The sequence below is a fragment of the Taeniopygia guttata genome, chromosome 4A (genome assembly GCF_048771995.1).
Source record: "Taeniopygia guttata chromosome 4A, bTaeGut7.mat, whole genome shotgun sequence".
NCBI lineage: Eukaryota > Metazoa > Chordata > Aves > Passeriformes > Estrildidae > Taeniopygia > Taeniopygia guttata.
The window spans coordinates 11616813-11637598 of NC_133029.1; the positions used below are offsets into that span (position 1 = coordinate 11616813).

Genomic DNA, 20786 nt, shown 5'->3' on the forward strand with positions numbered 1-20786 from the left:
GGGGTTGAAATGAGATGGTCTTTAAGATCCTTCCCAATCCAAACCATTGTATGATTCCAAGGTTTCCTGTGTTAGAGTTGTGTATGGAAATGTTTGTGGAATTTAAAAATGTTGTAATCCTGAATTATTTCAGCCTATCAGTCAATCAAAGGAATAGCTGTACTCTCCTGTTTCTCACCCCCAAGTGGCTGCAGCAAAGAATATCTGTCAGGTTTCTCTGGAACTTTTCCCCTTTATTATTGTCTGCACAGTCTCCACATAAAAGGTTACCAACCTTGGCTTTTGTTTATACAATTAATACTGGGTTTATGTTGTAATCCCACTTAATTTTGCTGATCAGCCTTACACTGTCCTCAGCTGTTATGGTATGGAAACCAAAATATCAAGATGTTCTTGTTAAGAACAGTGACCTGACTTCAGCTGTTCAAATGCATTTTTAGTCCCTCATCAGAGACTAGATTCTATATAGCAGTTTCCACAGAAACTGCAGGAGACTCACTGGTCCTGGAAATCAGGCCCCTCATTAGTGTGCTTACATATTGATACATGGGCACTTTATTACAGCTGAAAAATGAAAAGAGATAATATTGGAGCTATTAGTAGGTATTTTCCCTCTTGCACCTCTGTGTCATAACATGGGTTGCTTTGGCACCTGTGTTACTCAGCCAGCTTCAGGGCCTGAGTGGCTTCCCCACTGAAGCAGGCCAGAAGTGAGCTGTCTTTTGGCAGTGAATCACTGATGAATTTTAAACAGAGACTCTGGACTGCTCTCATCTGTCAGCTGAAGGTCATGCTGTCAGTGTATGTGTACCAGGGCTACTCAAGTGATGGACTCCAATGTGGATTTAGAAATAAGGCAGTTTTACCTAGACATTGTATAGCTCCCACACAAGATTTCCCTCCAGGGTTTGTTTTTGGTTTTTTTTTAACTGATTGTGAGGACTTCTCCCAGCATGGATCCTTCCCACAAGCTGCGGTTTTTCACAAACTGCACCAGTGTGATCCTTCCCAAGGGATAAATTCCTTCAGGAGCAGACTACTCCTACATTGGCTTTCCATAGGGTCACAAGTTTTGCCAGCAAACCTGCTCCAGTGTGCGTTCCTCTCTCCACACATCCACAGGTCCTGCCGGGAGCCTAATACAGAAGCTTCTGTTGCAATTCTTGACAGGATTGAGGATTGTCCCCTTCTCTGTCTATTTCTTTTTGAGGGCCAGGGACTTCTCATCCAAACAATCTACACTGGTGGAGTGGGAAAGTCAAAGGATGGTAAGCATCCATGGAGTGTAAGAATGTATATGGACCATCACTTAAGACAGAAAGGAAATGTTTTACTGTAGTATATGTTGAGATATAAAACTTCCCAGCTTAACCACCCTCTACCTTCAGATCCATTTAGAGCTGAGTGGAACTGACAGCATGAAGGGCATTGCACCCCTTGACACTGGATGTGCAGTGCATATGATGGGGCAAGCCATGAACACTCCTCTGTGGATATGGAGAAGTGCCAGACCTTGTCCTGTCTGGAGTTCTTGGGCATATCCTTATACGCAGGCTGAACAAGCCTGTAGCCTTCAGACTTAATGGACTTCCTGGGCCTCAGTAGGTAACACAGTTTTTGTACTGGGCTTTGCTGTGAATGGTTTTGCTGCTGCCTGCAGGGAGAGGAGTGTGCAGCACCTGATGTGTCCAGCAGCACTGCTTCTTCTGCACTGACCCGCTTCCCAATAAGGAAACATCCACATTCAACCCAGTGGACCATGGTAAAAATTAACAGAGTGAATTTGATGTTCATGATTTCCTCCTCCTCCTTCTCCTCCTTGGCAGTATTCCTAGCAAATTTGGTACCTGAATTCCTAGCAGGCTCGATTCTAGATATAATTACCAGTTTGTGGGGGCTCACAGGATGTCCAGAATAATCAATGCTCAAGGGAAAGCCATGGGAACAGCTGGAGCTGTGCTCAGAGCAGAAGAGATCTATTCTGTGAAAGGTAATGGAAAACTTAATATTCTCTTTTGGTGCTGAGATACTTGATCTATTTTTATTCTTTTCTGTTTACATTTAAGTGCCCTTTTCTGATTTTTAGACATATGTGTACTTTTTCCTTCTCTCTCCTATGAGCTCCTCTCCTATGAGGATAGAATTCTGCAGAAACCCTTCCCCCTAAAACCACAGACAAATGCAGATTAAAGGTATGTGCTTTTGCAAGAGGTCTGTATTCACGCTGTCACTCGCTGGATTAAGATTGCTGTGGTTTATGTATGTGCAGCTGCTTTCTAATTAAAGCCCACATCTGCCCCAGCTTTAACACCAGTCAACTGTAGTGAAGCCATTAACCCTCTCTGTTACTCTTCCCCTTTGTCCTATGGGCACATGGAAGGATAAGTAGATTGAGAAATGAAAACTCAAAAGCACAGTTTTCTTTCTTGCTGGGGTTACGTTCAGTACATCAGAAGAAGGAAGGACATGGAAGCTAGGTCTCTCTCTGTTCCCTCAGGCTTAATAAAATTCTGTCTTTTAGTCTGATTTAGCACACATTCAAGGCTGGGCTGCAGGCCTTTATTCTGCTGCCCAAAAACTTTTTACGTTATTATGTCTGCTCCTAATCCATTTAGTTGCTTAAAACTTCTGACAAGCCCCTTCTGGGAAGCATGTGCATTTGTTGAGTAAAGCGAGTTACCCTGTCATCCATCCACCCAAAGGATCCCCTGTGTCAAGGGAAGGAATCCTTGGTAATTTCGCACTTGCTCTGTGTTTCTTCAGCTGTACAAAAGGAGAGCCCTGTGGTCTGGCCCTGGAGACTGTGGCCTTTTCTCACAGCCAGCTTGTAGAATCCAGGAGGCCATGTCATCCAGAAGGGATGTTTGTATGATTCTCCTAAATGACAGAAAAGATAAATGAGTACAGATGAAAGTTTTCTCTCATTTCCTTGGGACTGAGCAATAACTTAGGGAATCTGTAATATGAATTTAAAAAAAAAACCAAACAAATAATACCACCAAAACACTAGAAGAGCTATGGAAAATTTGGCCTCTCTGGCTCCTTGAGCACTGTTTAGACTTTCAAAACTGAATCAGCCGAAGTTCATGGCTGCCCTTGATAACTTCTGACACTTCATCCAAATGAACTATTCAGATCCTGGGTGGAGTAACACTAATGGTGATGTAACAGACCTGAGGTCAATGCATCTCCTCCCAGTGTGTGGTCTGTGAATAATATGTGGGCCTGTGGGTCCCAGAAGCAGTGATCTCTTTGTGAAAGAATTTGACAAAAAGGGTAGCTGTATCACAGTTAATACTCCCATTTCCTCAAAGAATCCATTCATTGTAAAGGAGGAAGGAACATTCTTTTTTAACATGTCTTTTCAAAAGCACTCAAAAGAGAAGGCATTCTGGCTGATTGGAGTTGTGTATACCTCAAGAAAGTCTTTTTTTGAAATAAATGCCTGCAAAATATACTGAAGCCAATGTAAGATGCAGGTGACTGATGGTTTCTGAAGTCAGGTTTTTGTTTTGATGCCTTCAAATGGATTTCATTCTAGCATGTGAGCTGTGATTATCACAGACTATAAGAGGGTGTATTGATCAATCTTTCCTCTCTAAACATACTGATGGATATTTGAATTACAGTGTCAAAAAAAGTTTTAATGAAGAATGCAAAAACACACCTGCTACCTCAGTGAGGGAACCCAGACTGGAAAGGGCTTACTTGTGGATAAATCCACAGATCTTAGGAGAATGGCCACTTGTGTCCCATGAACAGGGTATCCTGCTTGACCAGGTTTTTTTAAATTTTGATTATAGCACCCTTTGAGAATTTTCTAATACCAGACTGCAAACATGGGGATGTCTTTGCCCCAGGTACAAACACTTAGAGGAATGTGAGTCAGTGATGAATAGGATGAATAAAGAGCGTAGCAGAAGTGGTTTTCTTTTCCTATTTTAGCTAACAACCAGATCAGCGCCCATTTGGGCTGGCATTTACTTCAAGAAAGAGAAGTTCCTAGAATTATGTGTTGCTTTAACTAGATAAATTTACTACAAGTGTTGCTAGTATTGGGTTTCTTTTGTCTGTTGAAAGTATTTTTGAATATGTTTTCCAAGTCACGTTTTCAACTTTCAAAGGCTTGTTGCTGTTCTTGATTCAAGTCTTGCCTCTTTATTCCTGATTTTCAAATTATATATCAAATATTCCATCCAGCATTTATTCAGAGACTGGCTTTGGACCAAAAATGACCCCTTTATTTGCTCACAACACACCTTACTTATGCAAGAATAGTGTATCGTTTTCCTAATGAACAGCTGCATTTTAATTGCATGTCCTGGGAATAACCATCAACTGGTGAAATACAGTCTGCTCAGCCTTCAGTGTATGTCTGCAATCACCACTCTGGTCACAAAAATCCAAATTTTCTTGCATCCCTTTTGTCTGGAATGGTTGCAGCAACATTCCTCAAAAGAACATTTGTGGAGGGAACTAGGTCACTAAACTACCTAATCCAACAGAAATAGCTAATTGCTTTTTGATGATTCTCAGTATTTTTTTTCCTAAAGCCTCAGCTCCTAGAATAATTTGATTCTGCAAGCATCTTGATTTTCAAAAAAAAGTTCTCAAGCCCCTTGTGAGAAAAACAGAAACACAAACCTCAAATACTTCAAATCTGTTTTAAAAAGTCCAAGGTCAATGAAAAAGTGTATTTGGATTTGACTTGTTTTTTAAATGCTTGAGGCTGAAAGTCCTTAGTATCTCTCATACTTTATTGCTGCTTAATTATCTCCTTTCTAAAATTCTAAAATTGTAAGAGACACTGAAACTAGCAGAACATAACCATTTCCTACTAAAACCTGTTGACTCCACAAAATATCTGTTCATATATTTCCATGAGTTGCTTTACTGCAGGGCTGACTCACAGAGCTGAGACACTTTCTTGCAGCTGCTGGATGCAAAGGCAAATATCCCCGTAACACTACTTGTGTTTTATGGGACTCTTCCAGTGCACTTACTGCCAAGAGCAAAGTAAAAACTCTTTCCTTTAGCCTTTAATTGAAATAAGTTCTCTTTGATTCAAGGGTTAGCTTTGCCTGAGCAATGAGTGCAGAACTGGGCCAGACAAGTAGTCCCAGTATAGATCAAAAGATTATTGTAGGTAGATATTAACAGCTAACATTATTGATATTAAAGATGAGACAGACTGTGCTTACCATCTGCAGATGTTGAAGTGGGTGGGTAAGATCTGGGTTTTAGGGAATTGGAAACATTCTGGTTTGGTGCTTTTTTTCCACTTGGTTAATTATGAAAATATTTTAAAAACAGATAACAGTGACTAATTTGGCCAATGAATTTAATGGGATGAAAGACAAGTGCAGAAACAAAGCAAACAAAGACAAGAGAAAAAAATTGTATAAGGTTTAGCTTATATTTAATGATGTGTAATTGCTGTTTGTAGTAGAATTAAACATTTTCCCCTACCTATTAAGGTCATGTTACAATTTTAAATGTTCAAATTTCAATCAGCATTTGAACACATGATAAATATCATTGGAAAATATTGTTGCTTCTGAATTGTACAAGGCATAGAATACACATGTAACCTGCAGTAACCGATAAATCTGTGCTCCAAAGAAGAAAATGTATGTATGGGTGTTGTTACCTGTCTTATATATGACTAATTTTAAAATTTTTTTCTGTTCATAGGCTGTTGTATTTAAAGGTTTTTAATATACAAGAAAATCTTTATGGTTTTTTTTAGGGGGAGTTGCACAAAAATTGATAGTGTTTCTCTCTGCCTGCTGCTGTGAGAAAAACCTTCAGGGTATTTTTTTTATGTGCTTACTGTGGCAGAATAGCTTTCCTGACATTTTGTTTGCTTCAAAGAATGGAAGGGTCCCTAACCCAAGGAGAACGCGTGTGAACCTAGGCTGCTGCTAGAGCAACAGTCTGCTTCTAAAGGGAAGGCTGACTGCATTTTCATGGTGTTACAGATCATGTACCATCAAACTTAGATTACAGCAGATTTGTTTAAACACATATAAAGAAGAATTGTGGCTAATTTGTGGCAGTTTCTGGCACACGGAGCCAATTTATTGTTGTAATTGTTTATGAGAGATTTTTGTGAACTAAATCCACTTTGTCTTCTTTCACTACAATTTCTTTTATATCATTAATCCCTCATCTTTTCTGGACATCTTATTTTAATCTCCTTTGTCTTTTCTTAGGTATCTGCTCTTTTCCTCCTTCCTAGATCTCACTGTGACTGTGCATCCTTGGGTGGTGTCCTGGATTAGGGCAAATGTGGAAGGAAACTTCCAAACGGGTCTCTCTAGAAAGCAGATTCAAGCAGCTCCTCCCCCAGCTGGTTCAGGAAAATATTTCCTTGGAGAAAATTGGAAAAAAATCTTTATTTATCAAGCAAGGTATTCACAAGCATTAAAAAAAACCGAATAATATTAAAGAATAAAACCTCTCACTGTTCTGAAGAGATGGCAAATTCAGAAAGTCCTTGTTGTGGGGTCTAGCTCAGCTCAGTCCCTTATCAGTCCCTCCTGTGCTGGCAAATGCCACATCCCGGGCCCTGGTGGGCCACAGCTGTGAGCTCCCGGTGCTTTTCTGGGTTCTTGGTCCAGAGCAGAGCTGATCAGTTCCAAGAACAAGAAAAGTCCAGGGAACTTCTCTGCCTCAGCTATCTAAAAAAAACTAACTAGAGGGCAAAGGAGAGCTCTGTCCTGCTGTCTGTCCGTGCTGCAGACAGCACAGTGCAGGAGCAGGAATGTGTGGGAGCGAGTGCAGTTTCTGCAGACAAACTGTGCACTTCTTCTGCCCCATTTGCTCTCAGAACTGGTCTGAGTGGTGCAGAATGTAATATCCAGCATGAACAGAACAGACACCTGGGGATATCAGCATCATAAGGTCACCCCAGGACAGGGGGAAGAACCCATTTAGTGAATACAGGTATTTCCTTGGTGTACTTTGCAGGGAACCTCTCAGTTTTGGGAGAGAACCAGTGCTGTGGTGACAGAGCAGCACTTTCTGTCCTGGTTCTGCAAGGAAGCCCAAATCTTCTAGAGATGCTGGGGTTTTTGTGGGACACCAGTTTTCACCTCTTAAATCCCACATTGTATCCAGAACTTTTCTCTCCTCTTGTGCCAAGGCAAATTACCCCTGTATTTGCCATTGTCCAAGTAGACAGCTTGGATTACTCAAGAATCACAGAGTCAGCAAGGTTGGAAAAGACTTTTGAGATCACAGAATCTAGCCTTGGGCTGATCACTATATGGTCCTCTAGACCATGGCACTAAATGCCATGTCCAGTCATTTCTTGAGGATCTCCAGAGATGGTGACTCTACCATCTCCATGGGCAGCCCATTCCAATGCTTTGCAACTCTTTGTATGAAGAAATTCCTCCTGATGTACATCCTGAACTTCCCTGGAACAGCTTGAGTCCATGTCCTCTTGTACTGTCACAAAGAAGTGGCACCAACAGATCCTGCAGAGGAGCAAGCCAGGATAGGATAGCAAACACAAGATGAGCTGTGCTGTAGCACTTTGGCTCCAAGGAAAAAGCTCCTCTGTTCATGTCCTGAGGCAACTGAGAGACTTTGGCTAAGAGCAAGGGCCAAACCAGCCCCAGACCAGCAGCAGTGGTCTAGAACCCTTCTGTTCTTGATCTGCACAGCATAAAGATGTCACAAAAATGAAGTGACTTGCTTGAGACTGCAGAAAATCAGTGACAGCATTGAGCACTGACTCTGCTGAGTCAAATGTGTGCTTCTGCTGCAAACCATGGTGCTGCTTCATAGGCCTTCCATCAGCTCATTACATAATGTTAGTCAGTAGCAATGACTGTTTTTATCTAGTCAGAGCCAATGAACCTTAGACTACTTTGAAGGAGGGATACATTACATGGGAGTTACAGGATGACAGAGCTGTCCAAGAACATTTTAAGTTGAATGTATTTGATATTATGCAGAAATAAAAAGACTGCAGGTGGCTGCTCTCTCTGCTTCACCTCTTGACTTTTGGACTGTGCTGCTACAGATGATTTTCAAACACTCCTATGCTGGGATATCAGACAATGGAAAGCTTCCCAGATACAACTTGTGTCCTACTGGGAGGAGAAGAAATGTCCATCTTCATGTTCAGCTTCTCTGTGCATGGCTATTTCATTCTGGCCAACAGAAATGGAAAAGAAAGAAACAAAAGAACTACACTTTCAGTAAAAGCCCCTACTTAGCTTGTTAGAACAAAGGGCTGTGAGCAGTATTAGTAATAAGCAGTAAGCAACTGATTGACTGTCAGAAAAAAAAATTACAATTGTGGAAATACATTACTGTGAATTAGGTGGGTTTTTAGCTGATCTACCTAAAAACACATGGTTTCTGCATTAGGTTTTATTTTCTTTTAGTACTACTAGAGCAGAGGGACTGAGAAAAACTGGTATGCATTGTCTTATTAAAATGATTCTCATCAATTTAGTGTGCTTTTATCATGCTTAATTGTAGGGACAATTTTAAGTTTTTATGAAAACTTCTCATATTAGACTAATCCAGTCTAGACATTGATTTCAGTGGGCATTAGAACTTTCTTAAATAGTTTCCAGAAAGATTTCTTTCATCACTGGTAAACTTGGACAGCAGACAAATGAAATGGATAAAAAATATGTATTAAGAGCATGACATGTAAGAAAGGGATCTCAATGCAACAGCCTGTCACCAAGATATTTGCTTTTGAAGTAGTTGTTTTTTTAGAAAATACTCATCTTGCTGTAAAACGTATTACTAGTGAAAAGCTTCAAAGCAAAACATTCTTCCCAGTTTTGGTTATTTGATAAAGACAGGATTCTTAACATAATGATATGGTTGAACTGATTATGTAAAATTGTTTTTTAGCAATTAATATTTGGGTGAATGCCTTTTGTAGGATGAAATCATAACGGGTCTTTGTTGCACTATCAGATTTCCTAAAAAGACTACTTAACTAAGCTTCTTCTGTGCAAACAAAACAATAGAAAACAAGTGTGAAATGCTTATCATTTTAGGACTTTGCTGCTGTGGAATATCAGTCTCTTTGCTGGTATTGGGGCAGATTTCTCTGTAATTCCAAATCTTTTATTTTGAAATATTTTAATCTAACCAGTGCATTTTCACTGTGATCATAAGGTTTCATTATTATTTTTAAGGAGTTAAAAGAGAGAGTGGTATTTTCACATGGATTTGCAACAAACTTTGATGAGTTCCAGAAAAGTGACTGTTATACAAATACATGAGGAATGAAAAGAACTTGTTATCTTTAACAAGAGCTTGATTGGATATAATAAAAGTTCCTTGTTAATTTACTGAAGTTAGCAGTTATACTGCTAATGAATTTATAATCAACAACATTTGATCTTCTGCGGAAGCTTTTGCCCCTTTCTCCCCCTCAAAATGCTTCTGGAGAGAGTCCAGATAATTTCCTTTAATAAGGATTAAAACTTTAAAGGAGTGTTCCTTTATAGTGACTCTTTTTGGCAGTTTATCAGAACACTTACGCAGCTGGTAAATGTAACTACAAAATTCTGAGCAGGGATGATTACTTTTCCTTAAAAAAATCCCTCCTCTCCCCTCCATGCCATGGGCAGCACATTGTTTACAGCAACACTGACAAAAAAAAGAATTGCAAAATTGAGTTACGTGAACAGGAAGGCTTTGATTCTATGGGAATAGCTCCAAAAATGTCTTCTGTAATGCATATTAAATGAAGTCATTATCCTAGAACTTTGAAATAAGTCTATCCAAATAGACATGACCTGTTTTTTTAAAATAATTGTGTTCTATTTAGAGTTCTGAGAAATTGTCTGTGTTTTTAACATGAATTAGGACTGACATTCACATGAGTTGTGCACAAAGGCTATTGAAGTGTTGTGCTGCATTTGTAGAGAAGTTTTCCTGTTTACTCATTTAGATTTTACAGTCCTTGTTACAAACTGGTATTGTTAGAATCGGTGTTTTACTGGGGAAGTGGCTGTATGTCTGTTGTTGTTTTGCTATTTTTTTTAAAGTCTCTCAATCACCTCTGTATTTCTCTAAGTTCCAGCCCCTGCCAGGTACTATCCTGGTCAATGGGAGTGAACACCAATAGAGCCACAGACGGGCAAGGTAGACAGACAGCCCATATAATCCATCCTCTGCTGCTTTTATAAGTCTATAAAAATGCAATAAAGAAAAGAGTCTCATTAGGTAGAGGCAGGGGGCTGATTGATTTGCAGGCCACACTCAGTTTATAGCTGCCTTCTGTGTGAAAGTCCACCTTAGAGTGTGAGTTTACTCTGTTTGACATGGCTTGTTTAGTTAGACTTAATTTACTTCTGGTAATGTTGAGCATTATTGATGTTTTTGTGGTGATTTTCACTCCAATTTGGCACCTAAGAACGGACCCACTCTCATTTCACTCAGTAGAAATAAAACCCCTTAAGCCAGAGGTCAGGAGAAAATCTGAGTGAAAAGCTCCTAACCAAGTGTGAGTTGTCTGGAAGGCAGGAGATGTTTTGTTGAAAGGGAAACTTAATGTCAAAGTTCTCATTTCAACTTCTGTGTGTTTTTCTGCATTGCAACAAACACCACCTCCAAATACTGAAAGAGGCTAAAAGAAAAAGATTTTGTACATAATCTCAAAGCAAGCAACTTTTTTTGTTTTAGGAGTGTTTCTAGAGGAGAGTTTTTTGCCATAAAAAAAAGTAAGAGCATGTGATTTTTAAATTAGAGTTAATTTTAAATCTCTCTATGGGGCTGGGAGAGCTGGCTGAAGCAATACTGAAGTTTTTTTCAAACCAGGCCTGTTTTTCTCAGCATTGCCGAAGGCTGCTGCAGGTGGATTCAGGCAAAGAGGGAAATGTGATGCCCATTACCAGTGGGTTTTTTCTTGGGAATCCCACCTAAATAAATTATGACAAATTCATAAATGTGAACTGTTTATCCAGTCTTATGGAACTGTTGAGATTTTTTAATTTTTTGATAGTTTTATTCACTTATTTAACATTTCAGTAAATCAAATTAACCTTTTTTTTTCAAGTATGTCCTGTGCCTTTAAGTTCTGGTGATTGCTGTTCTGCATTAAATGTTTTCCTTTTATAATTTTATAAGTTGCTATCTCTAAGTTTTGTTATTGAGTCATAGAATGGGTTGGATTGGAAGGGACCTTAATGTGTCTGTCATTTGGATAGCTGGAAGTTCTCACCATTTACATTCAGATTTTAATGTTTTACTTTCTAATGACTATCTAATAGCTTGTCTTTAACCTTAAGAGATTCAAATAAGAAAATGAGCAAACTTAAAAATAGGTAACTGTTCTTCCAATAATGATGTGCTAAATTGTATCATCATACCAAAACAGATCTGATTCTTGAGTTCAGTCAGACAATTCCAGTTACCTTTATAAAACTTTCTACAATGTTTGAAGTTAATAAAATCCATTGGGAATTTCTATCTGGCTTTTTAGTTCGATCTCTATAATTATTATTGCTGTTGTTGTTATTACTGTTACTATTGCTGTTGGTTTGGTTCCTTCCCCCCCACTTCCTTTTCATTCAAACAAACATACAGGTGACTCCCATGTGATGCAGTGAACCATACAACTCATCCCTGCTCTTTGATATTATGTATTACCCCCACAGAGCTCATTCTTCAAAGCCATTGCCTGGGTTTGAGGAGCCGGTTTCTGTTAATTTTAATGGGGATTAGACATCCTTTCCCTAAGGCAGCTTTGAAAAATATCCACCAGATTCTTTATGGCTCTTCTTGGAGGCAACGAAATGTTTACCTAGTTATACAGCCACATTTCTATTTCATTTCTACTGGGTCCTCTAAATGACACAGTTTCAAAGGGATTAGTGGATTATCATTTTTGCATGCAAGGAAAAATGACACCTTATTTTTTGAATTATGCCTTGTAAGAATCAGTTTATACCCTGTTCTCTTCTGGAGAACACTGGCAGCCTTCTTCAGAAAGCTGATTTCTTTCCTTCCTTCTCTGGATGATGTATTTAGAACATGTGTCACCTTAAATATGCAGGCTTTCAAAACAAAATTGCTGAGTGAGTGGGAGGGAAGACGAGAATTACCTTATCCAACAGAACCAAAAAGCAGCAAACCCAAACCCATTTTCCATTCATTGACACACATTCCCCAGCAGCAGTCTGGGTTCCCTTTCTCAAGAACTGCTACCCTGTCTGAAAAGGTTCTGAGAAATAATAAGAGCAAACCTCAACTCTTATGTTAGGCAGATACTTAGAAGAGTCTGCTCTGCAAACATTTCCTTTGAAAAACATAAGAAGTTTGCCATGGATATAAATAGAAGTGTTCTTCGTTATAGCAACATGGATGGCTGCTAAATTGCATTTAAATTGTCCTTGTTTAATTTATGTTATGTGCTGTCTGCCTCGTATATATCCCTTAGTTATGTTTTTCTCAGTTGTGTTTCTTTAAATGCATTATAAATTTGTATTTCCCTCATAAACTAGTCTCAAACAGGGCATCTGTACTGGAAACTGGTTTTAGTGACTTGACACTTTGGTTCTTTTATGTTGTGAAACAAGTTTTAATTTTCTTAACATAGGCCAGGCATGGTACATAAACCTCTACCCCCCTCTGGGAGGCTTTTATGTTTGACTCCTTTAGTGGCAAAGCTTTTGAATTTCTCCCCTTGATTGAGTTGATTATGATCTTCTGAGTATATATCCTTCATGCTGATGAATTCCTGGTAGGGATCCTCAAAGGAGTTTACAAGCTGCAATACTAGATGAAACAGAAGAATTAAATTATCCTTGCAAAAGCTGCTACTAGTGAAATTAGGAAGTTGAATATTAGTGCTGCAGATTTATTTATTCTTTGGGTGTCTAGTTTTACATACCAGAGAAAGCTTAATTTTTAAAGAACAAATGCTCTGAGATTTCTGCCAGGTGACTGAATCTGCACAACCAGAACCCAGTTTGAAAGTGTAGGACAAAACCCCTGCAAACGTTGTTCTGGCTTACTCTGCTCTGGAGCTTTGTTAATGCTGGAATGGAGTGGATCTAACCATGCTTGATGGAGGTATTCTTCTCACTTAGGAGGAAATTGTTGCAGAATCTCACAGCTAGGTTGAGCAGCTACTCCAACAGCCCATAAGTGAATTGTGTAGCCACCACCTTACAACTGTGAAAAAAAAAACACTTGGCCAGAAAGGCTCCTGCTTATATGCATGGCAGGCAATGCTTCTGTCTTGTGCTACTCCACATGCTCCATCAGAACAGGCTGGATTTTGCCCTGGGAGATATGTTCAAAACTTTGGTATATAGTTGGCTTCCAAATAATTGGTTCTTGCAGGTCATTGCTGCCCAGAGTCCATTTGTCTGTAAGCATTACACACAAGAAGGCAGCTCGGGTGTGGGTGTGTTTTGCCCCCTTACTTCTTCCCTGCAGTTTCCGTGGTGCCATTTGGGATATTCCTTGGATCGGTTGGGCTCAGCTGCCCCAGCCCTGTCTCCTCCCTGCTCCTCGTGCGTCCCCAGCCTCTTGCTGGTGTGGAACAGAAAAGGCCTTGACTGTGTGTCAGCACTGCTCAGCAATAAGGAAAACATCCCTGAATTATCAACATTGTTTCCAGCAGAAATCCAAACCACAGCTTCATACCAGCTACCATGAAGAAAATTAACTCTACCCCAGCCAAAACCTCAGAAAGAAAAGAGAACTAAGTGGAGAAAGGCAGGATGAATATAATATTTCTCAAAACCTTTTTTTCTTTTTTCTTGTCAGAAAACTGCAGCTGGGGCTTTTTCAGAAATTCTCATGGATGGACGAGGCATTAAGAGAGAACTGGAAGGGCAGGCAGGAGAGACAGAGGTATAACTTTCCTTAAAACAGGCAGAAATTAAGGAATAGAGATCTGCATGTATAAATTCTTTTATAAACATGTAAAATAGAAATAACACAGAAATGCACATACAGGAAAGCATGAATCCCTCAGTGCAGAGCTCCCCCTTCCTCCTACACTTTAAGAGCTTTAAGGCTCTCAGCTGTCATTTGTCATTGGAGCTGGCTGAAAATCTTCTAAATTTTATGAAAACTATCATGACCTTTTTTCCTGACTTGACAAATAAAAGGATGTTTTTTTCAGGGTGGGGAGAAGTGTTATTATCTGTAGTGAAAGCAAGTTTATTTTTTTTAAACTGTTTTAATGGTAGTTGTTTCTATTTTGGTAGATCTGTGTATGGAAACTGATGCCAGAATGCTAACACTGCATACTGCCAGAAATCAGTTCAGATTTTCTTCTTTCTTGCTGTCACATTATAAAAATGATTAGGGGTTTAAATACTGATTTTCTTATTCCCATAAGTTTCTAATCTATTTTTAACACTCTGGATTATTGTGTGTGGTCTCCTGCCACAGTGGTTTTGAAGACTGCTGGCAGAAGAGATTTTCTTTTTTACCCTTTTTTACCAGTTTTGAATTTGCTGCTATTCTCTAGATCAAAGAAGGAGAAGCATGGTTTTGTTAAGATCTCGCAGTGTACATGTTCTTGGTGGTAACTGTTTGACTTGAACATAGTGAGATGCTTACATCACATCCATACCTGTTGTCCTGGGGATTCTCTTGCTGACTTTTGCTGTGTACTGAGGCAAATCTGTACTGCAGAGAACTGGGATCATTCTTCCTCCCAAATCAAAGGTGATTAATTCTATAATTGATTCCAAATGAAAATCTAATAACATATCTAATACACAGCTGTATGTATCTAATATCTAAGAACATATCAAATGCAGAGCTGTATTTTCAGATGCCAGGATTAATAAATGATTGTGAATTACCTAAAAATAACTTCAGTGGGAAAACTCTTCCATTAGCCAATTTTTTTTTGAAATTTGCAAGCCAGAGAAATGGACAACATGAGAAAATATTTCTTTGTGCACTTTCTGGTGAGGTTCTGATGTTTATAGAGCTCCACAGATAATTTTGGATCCCCCAAATTAAATCTAGTGATCCAGATAGATTCTGGGATTTGCATTTTTGGAGTGAGACCACAATAAGATTTGAGATGTCTTGTTTGTTTTTTTCAGCATGTGCTGGGTATCATCTGCTTGAGAACAGTGCAATGTGAGCTGTGAAAGCTGGGCCATGGCCCAGTATAACTCTTATGGAAGGACTGGCAGATATCTGCCCTTCTCCCCAGGGCATCATGCCATTGCTATGCCATATATATTGGCATTTATGAACACTTTAGGGAGTAGTTTTTTTCTGCTGGGACCAGTTGTGTGTCTGTGAATATTTGATAGTCCACTCTAATGGCTGTGGTGAGGGAGGCGTGTTTGGAAATCAGGTTCATGCTACAGAGGAACTGTGCCAGACATGGGAGCTAAGACTGCAGCTTGTACAAAAGCAAGCAATGCAGTGCTGCACAGGAAACTGCTCAAGAATTTGCAAAGTAAATCAACCATACCTGTGCAGCAAGACACAAGACTGGTATGGTAGTTTCTTTACCTTTTCTTTTCCATTACAGAACCTTCCCTTATGTTTGCCATCTTCACAACTGTTAAAATTTTGCTTCCTTCCTTCTCACCATCTCCTATCAGGAGTGAATGTCTCAAAAGGGCAGATTTGAGGAAAGCAGACTAACTGCTTACAAACAGCCAGCTCTCTAAAACCACAGGTGCATTGTAGGAGTTTCAATCATTGTTTTGCCTCATTTTATTTCTCCTTTTATTTTGCAGGCTTTTTAACAGCAGCCCTTGCCAATCAGATGAGACAAAAAAACCCCACACTGCTCTCCTATAGCCTTTGGCATTTCTGAGTTGGTGGCCAAAACTAATTGAATTTGTGGAAGGAGAAAATAATGAGGAAAAATGCAGATTAGGTAAGGGAAAACCTTCAGGGACTGGACTAGAATATAGATGAAGCAAGTAGGATCCTAGGAATGCCAGCTCTGGAATGGCTTTGACTTTTTTAATGAGTGGGAATTGAAAAATACATATTTATTATTACCTTGTTTAATGACGTAACTTGTTAACAATATAGCTGTCACCTCGAGCCACTTTCCTGAACAGCGGGACAGGCCTGTGGGACTGGTGCCTCCACACTGTACAATGTGACACCACACTTTCTCCCTTCAGCTATGCTCATTCTTTTTGGCACAAGTTTATTCAAAAAGACCATCCATCACCACTGCCTTTTCACTGAAATGATCAACTGCATAATTAAGATGTTTGAGAAAGAATGTTCATTGCAGTCTGAGAGGCAGAGGAACTGAAAAGCAAGGAGAAATTATAAACCCAGGGGAAGTAAAAAGGCCTGTTAACAGGAATGATGGGGCAGGGAATGAGAGTGAATGGTATGGGGCTGAGGCCAGTGGGCAGCACAACAGGCTGAGTGCAAAACAAGAACACAGATTCAGGAGTAATCTGTACTGAATAGGAGAAATATCAAATTGATCCACAGTGAATGTGAGATTGAATTAGCTGTAGTGCTGACATGTATCCTGCCCTGGTTTAGGGCAAATTTGGGAGGAAACTTCCAAAGGGGTCTCTCTAGAAAGCAGATTCAATCAGCACTTCCCCCAGCTGGTTCAGGAAAATATTTCCTTGGAGAAAAGTGGAAGAAAAATCTTTATTTAATAAGCAAAGTATTCACAAGCATAAAAAATTCATAATATTGAACAATAAAACCTCTCACTGTTCTGAAGAGATGGCAAATTCAGAAAGTCCTTGTTGTGGGGTCTAGTTCAGCTCAGTCCCTCCTGTGCTGGCAAATGCCACATCCCGGGCCCTGGTGGGCCACAGCTGTGAGCTCCCGGTGCTTTTCTGGGTTCTTGGTCCAGAGCAGAGCTGATCAGTTCCAAGAACAAGAAAAGCCACAGTCCGGGGAATTTCTCTGCCTCAGCTAGCTAAGAAAAACTAACTAGAGGGCAAAGGAGAGCTCTGTCCTGCTGTCTGTCCATGCTGCAGACAGCACAGTGCAGGAGCAGGAATGTGTGGGAGCGAGTGCAGTTTCTGCAGACAAACTGTGCACTTCTTCTGCCCCCTTTGCTCTCAGAACTGGTCTGAGTGGTGCAGAACTTAATATCCAGCATGAACAGAACAGACACCTGGGGATATCAGCATCATAAGGTCACCCTGGGACACATGGGGATTCTATCATGCTACAGCCTCTCCTAAGTCACATGGATGAAACATATACTACACAGAGCTGCCTTCAAGTACAGTAGTCCCCCTATTCCCTCCTGTGCATCTGCCTGTCATATAATAAGTTAACAGGTTTTTAGAATTTCTTGAAGTCATTCTTGTTGGATTTATCACAAATGTTTTGGTATATTTTGATAAGAAGGTTCCTGTTTTATTGAGTAAATGAATGTTTGAATAAAAAATCAATATAGAAATTACATAAATGTCCACTATGGTACTGGATTACTTTTGTAGTTCTCTTCCCCCCATCCCTGATCTCGGTGGGGCAGGTGAGCTGAATCTTTCAGATGTGGCGTGGACAGGTGCTCCTGTAGTGTGCCACCACTGTGAGAGCAGTGTGATGGGCAATGTGATGTGATGGTGGAGACTTACAGAGGAAAGCAGGATCAGGAAGTCCTTGGACTTCAGCTCTCGCAGGGTACCACAGAGATCTTCTCCTGATGTAATACACTGAGTGTGGTTTTCTTCCTGTGCTTCCAGATTGTACATGGAAAGCTTTTATAGTGGCAGAATGTTTAGCTTTTAAACCAAGACGTGTCATTACTATTATTGTGTCTTATTCTGTACAACTTTCTAGGATTCTTGGACTCTCTTTTTCCATATATGTGGGTAGGCTCAGAGTGTTTACTTGGCTAACATTTATCTGATTCCCGGGACCCACTAAAAGAGGATGTATTTCAAAACAGTCACCTTTTGTTGGGCAAAGGAGTAATTAATAGTAAATCCTTCAAAAAGAGAAAGCTTTAACCCTTTGGTCCTTTAAAACTCAGTTCCCGTTGGTGCTAACTTCCCTTTCATTGAAAGACAATGAACCTTCACTTCTGTTCTGCATCCTCACCTTCAGCGTGGGTTCCTGCATAGCTCAGGTCGGGGTCAATTATCTGGGGGGGTCAATTATCTAGCAGGAGAGGCCCCTGAGAGCAGAGACTACTGCTTAATTGTTACTGTGGGATCCTTGGGCAATGTGCACTTCTGGGGCTCATTTACAATTCTAACACATCCAGCACGCCCTGCACCGGGAGCCCTGTGAACTGGACAAAAGTTAGAAAGTGGCAGCGCTGTTCCTGGCCAAAAGCTCATTAAGATAGACATCTCCTGCTAGTGAACATCACACAGATGACACAGACAGCTCACTCCAAATGAGAAACATTCTTTTGTTCTGTCTCACTAGGGCTTTCAGATAAAAAGAATTTGAGGCCAGCTGTGATATGAAGGGAACAGGTTTAAAATAGCTTTCAGGGGCAGTAAATGCTTAATGATCAGATCTTTCATTGCTCTTGGAACATTTGAGGAAACTCAGCCAGCTAAAATTCTTGTTGATTACTTTAACAGAGGCCCTTTGTTCATATTATCATGCAGAATAATTAGGCCAATGCAAGCAAATCCTTAGCTATATACATAATTAAAATGTTAGGCTGTGATTAAACAGACAGTATTGGCACAGACAGCACCTATTCACTTCATAAAAGAGTTCCATCACTACCTTAAGCTTGGTTTTACCCTATTTTATTAATTATTTTGAAAAAATAAGTTGTATTCTGATAGTGGAAGATGACATGTTTCCAGTGAGGAGTTAATGAGATTTTATAATGGAGAAAAAAGATCTAAGTATAGCCAAAGTATTTAGCTTATAGGGCAGAATTAAAGGTGAAAAAAAAAGCATAATCTGTTTTAACTTACTTAAAAGTTCATTTTGAAGGGGTTATGTCAAATTTTCTCATTTCCTCCCCAATTTTGCTATCTCTTATGCAGCAGTAAAATCTTCAAATTGAAGAGTTTATGAGGCACCTGAAAGTTTGTCAGAAAGAAAAACTCTTTGATCTATAAAATATTTTATTTGAATGTACTTTCAACTTATTGGACTACCTGTTTTAAGTCAAAAGCTTATTGTCAAACATTACATCATTGTGAGCTCTCCTAAGACTAACTGCCAACTTTCTTTTGGGATTCTCTCTCAGATGGCAATTACTGAGAATAACAGTTATGCTGTTGGCAGGGGCAGACTGACTTTTCACAAGCTTTTTTAGAAACGGGCCAGGATCCTTTGTGAGTTCCTGGGCAGCAGAGATGGAATTTTACAGAGTTTCTCCAAGGAAGGTCATCAAAAGTTCTTAGGAAGCAGATTTTGGCTCTTCTGCTTTTTTGGGTCACAAAACCTTGTTTTACCAGAACTTTTTCACAGTGGAATAGGTTTCCCTAGTTCTGAGACTGGAGGGAAGCTGATAGAGAGGTGACACCTGATAGAAATCAGGTTATTTTGATGCCAGGGAGCATTCTATAGTTTTTGACTTTTTTTTTTTTTGTTAATATGTATTAGGTAACATATTATAGAACAGTAGCAGTGGCTTTAAGGCTGAACAGCCCCAGAAGAGATCCTGGGGTTCACCTTGACTCGCTTTCAGGTACTAGACCAGAGCAATCTTTTTTTACAAGCAAGGTCTTTGGATGTGATTTCTGAGATGGAAATAAAAGTTAGAGTCTGCTGGGTTCAGCCCACTGCCCTGAAGCAAAACTCAAAGTGACAACTGCTCTACTCTCTTTACTAATCCTCTGGGCTAAGCAGTCCCCTGAGAACCTCTGTTTGGAAATCTATTAAGATTTCACAAGTTGTTCAGCGGGAGTAGCAATTAATGATTTGCACTATCTCTGAAAACTGCAATTTAAAATGAGAACAAGAAGATGAGAAAAGTCTTTCTCCTTTACACTTATAACAGCCAATGTCATATTTTCCCTAATTTTTTTGTGCCTTCTGTCCAGATTGAAGTGCTCCTTCCTTTGTTGGGTCAGATGTCCTTTAATGTGCAAATAGACAGATTTGCACAGAATTTGATCTAATAATTTCCTTTGAAATACTACTTGATGTATCTTTTTCTACTTGAATTTCACAAAAACCTTCAGAGACTATTATGTAGATTTATGGAGAAATATATTTTAAGGGAACAGTGGCAGGCTGTGAGTTTCTGCTATATTTGAGCTGTGTAATCTAAGAATTGGAAACCCCATTAGCCTGTTAGTGAATTCTTGGCTTTGAAAATCTTCCAGCAGATAGATTTTGATGGAGTTTTATTCTAGAGGTACCGCTCTAGCAGAAGCTCCTTTCAATACTTTAATCACACACACAAAAAAAAAAAAACTCTCTTAAAAAATGCAGCAAAAAAAAGTCTTTTAAGAAATGCCCTACTTGGTGGAGAGGCCAGGAAAAAGACCTGCAGTTTGCAATGTTCAGTATTCAAATGCAGTTTTGCAGCTGTCAAGAGTTTCTCTGCTCCTCAATTTTTCTAGGGTTTGCTTAACTTCTTGCTTGAAAAGTATATTTTCCTAGATACTCAATGCCTTAATGTGAGCTACAATCATCATGAGCACAGTGGATATGATAGTTTTGTCTTAATAAGAGTGATCTCATCATTTAGATGGGGTAAATAATTCCCAACACAAGCAGACTATAAAGACATCGGGAGCTTGTTATAGGCTGATGTCATGGGAAGAGCCTAGTCTCTTCAGCAGGGACTCATCAGTTTATAAAGGTCTCTGAAAGAATCTGACTTTGAAGTAAGAAGAAAAATCAGGGTGGGAAAAGCTGGTGTAAGTTCTTAAGTCTCTGTG

The 20786-nt window shown here is 39.6% G+C and overlaps 1 long non-coding RNA gene across 1 annotated transcript in view; it reads left to right on the forward strand.

Annotated features, from left to right (window-relative positions):
• LOC140684170 (uncharacterized) overlaps positions 1-16731 on the forward strand; it is a 53036-nt gene extending 36305 nt beyond the window's left edge. Inside the window, exons 2-3 of the long non-coding RNA XR_012056001.1 lie at positions 13765-13851; positions 15717-16731. This is a non-coding gene — a long non-coding RNA (uncharacterized lncRNA). The remainder of the gene's footprint in view (positions 1-13764; positions 13852-15716) is intronic.
• Positions 16732-20786: the final 4055 nt, after the last annotated feature.